The sequence below is a fragment of the Homarus americanus genome, unplaced genomic scaffold, assembly GCF_018991925.1.
Source record: "Homarus americanus isolate GMGI-L3 unplaced genomic scaffold, GMGI_Hamer_2.0 scaffold37590, whole genome shotgun sequence".
Classification (NCBI taxonomy): domain Eukaryota; kingdom Metazoa; phylum Arthropoda; class Malacostraca; order Decapoda; family Nephropidae; genus Homarus; species Homarus americanus.
This window is the reverse complement of record NW_024733634.1, coordinates 2,254-5,000: the sequence shown is the minus strand read 5'-3', so window position 1 is coordinate 5,000 and position 2,747 is coordinate 2,254. Positions and strand designations below refer to the sequence as shown.

The window sequence follows — 2,747 nt, the reverse complement described above, 5'->3', positions numbered from 1 at the left end:
GGCGCACTCATCAATTTAGGTTCCACTGCAATGCATGCCAAGCACTCTTTTCGAGGTGATAGACGAAATTCCGGCGGGGCTTACTTAAAAGATATCCGACCCGGTTTCGTTTCCTCTTCGTGGGATGGAGTGCCTCTTAGAACATGTGCAGCATCAGCCATGAGCAGCCGTGACCCATTAGGTGTCTCCATGGATGAGCTGTGCCGCCCTCCAGTTATTTGCGAGGGCGACAACTGTCGCTGTTGGCTAATTGAATGTGGGTGCGCCAGTCCATGGACTTGCTAGTGATAGAGCTTGCTTGTTTTTTAAAGGCACGCCTCGCGCAAAGCGGGCGATTAAACAAAAGCGGAAGCTGGATTCAGGTTACCTAAATTAGCCGGAGACAGTCAGCAGGCACCGAACTTCGCAGCAGCGATGGATGTATATTTCCGACCCTCGACTGAGAATGGCGACAAGCTCTATAACCGCGCCGCCGCAATATGCGTTCAACTTGTCGATGTATCTGGTATTCTTGCGATTCACCTACCGACACGCAGTTTGCTGCGGTCTTCATCGACCCACGAGCCGAGTGATCCCCCGTTAAGAGTTGTGTATTTGCCATTTGGTCTTTTTGCGACTAACCATCACAGGTCGAGTCTCAATGAAAGGGTTTGACAGACATAGCCCAAGTTTGTGGTTTGGGTTTGGCCGGACGGCTTGTTGTTGTTTTTTGACACTTGAATTTCACTCTTTTTGGGTCAAGAGGCTTATTCGCCGGTAGTAAGGAACGGACGGGCAGCCGTCCAAAGCCCCGTCCGTCCTCCTCCGGTCTTCGCGCTCTCGCCCGAGTGTGGTCCACCTACAGCGTGGTGGTACCTATTTTTGGTGCGGGGGCCGGGATTGTCCTCTTTCGCTGCTGGGGTTGCCAGAGCAGAGCCCGAGACCGCCCAAATCAGGAGAGTAGTAGTAGTTTTAAGAGCGCCCCGTTCTCTTTCTCTCTGTTAATGATCCTTCCGCAGGTTCACCTACGGAAACCTTGTTACGACTTTTACTTCCTCTAAATGATCAAGTTTGGACATCTTTCCGTCAGCTCGAGGCGACGACCCCAGAAAACCCTCGCGGGCAACGGGGCCGACAATCCAAGAGCGCCAGTCCGAAGGCCTCACTAAATCATTCAATCGGTAGTAGCGACGGGCGGTGTGTACAAAGGGCAGGGGCGTAGTCAGCGCAAGCTGATGACTTGCACTTACTGGGAATTCCTCTGTTCATATGAAACAATTGCAAGCCCCCAATCTATCAAGAAGGCTTTGAGCGGGTTACCCGCTCTCTGGGAAAATTGATCCCCTTCAGTCTAGCCCAGCAGCGTCTTGACCCAGAACATCTAAGGGCATCACAGACACTGTTATTGCTCAATCTCGTCTGGCGGCTAAATTGCCGTATCCTCAGAGGGAATGGACACCATTTTCTGGAGATCCGTCGACTACTTAGTAGGCCAGAGTCTCGTTCGTTATCGGAATTAGCCAGACAAATCGCTCCACCAACTAAGAACGGCCATGCACCACCACCCACCGAATCGAGAAAGAGCTCTCAATCTGTCAATCCTTCCGGTGTCTGGGCCTGGTGAGGTTTCCCGTGTTGAGTCAAATTAAGCCGCAGGCTCCACTCCTGGTGGTGCCCTTCCGTCAATTCCTTTAAGTTTCAGCTTTGCAACCATACTTCCCCCGGAACCCAAAGACTTTGGTTTCCCGGAAGCTGCCCGCCGGGTCATGGGAATAACGCCGGCGGATCGCTAGTTAGCATCGTTTATGGTTAGAACTAGGGCGGTATCTGATCGCCTTCGAACCTCTGGCTTTCGTTTAATTAATAGAAACATCATAGCAAATGCTTTCGCAATCGTTAGTCTTGCGGCGGTCAGAACACCACCTCTAGCGTGTTCATATCTGAAATGCCCTTTCTTCCCGATTAGCGTCGTACCTCTGGTTCAGAAACAACTCATCGAACCGAGGTCCTATTCAGCTATTCCGCCGCTTATACCCATTTCGGCCATTCAAATAGCCTGCTCTGAGCCTCTAATTTTTTCAAAGTAAACTCTCCAGCCACTCAGGACACTTTCGACAAAAAGAGCATCGTCTACTTGAAGCGTGAGGCAACTGTTCGGGAGGCGTGACAGTAAACTTTAGAGGCGTGCACCGTCAGTCGAACTGAATCCCAACTCTGAGCTTTTTAACCGCAACAACTTTAGCGCTTCGCTATTGGAGCTGGAATTACCGCGGCTGCTGGCACCAGACTTGCCCTCAGTAGATGCACCGTTAATTTAAAGTGTACTCATTCCGATTGCGAGGCCTCGGATGAGACTCACATCGTTATTTTTCGTCACTACCTCCCCGTGCCGGGAGTGGGTAATTTGTGTGCCTGCTGCCTTCCTTAGATGTGATAGCCGTTTCTCAGGCTCCCTCTCCGGAATCGAACCCTGATTCCCCGTTACCCGTTATAGCCATTGTAGGCGCATAAACTACAATCGAAAGCTGATAAGGCAGACACTTGAAAGAAGCGGCGCCGGTGCGGAGACCGTGCGCTCAGCCCGAAGTTATTCAGATTCACCACAGGTGGGTTACGGACCGGGGCCCGACCAGTTTTGAACTAATAAAAGCGCTCTTCCCTTGCGGTCAGAGACCAATTGCATGTATTAGCTCTAGAATTGCCACAGTTATCCAAGTAAGTGGGTTTACAGATCCAATGAAACATAGCTGATTTAATGGGCCATTCGC

The 2,747-nt window shown here is 51.1% G+C and overlaps 1 non-coding gene across 1 annotated transcript; it reads right to left on the bottom strand.

Annotated features, from left to right (window-relative positions):
- Positions 1-429: 429 nt before the first annotated feature.
- Positions 430-588, bottom strand: LOC121869855. The gene has a single exon (XR_006089600.1). It is a non-coding gene; the product is annotated as a 5.8S ribosomal RNA (ribosomal RNA).
- Between the last annotated feature and the right edge of the window lie 2,159 nt (positions 589-2,747).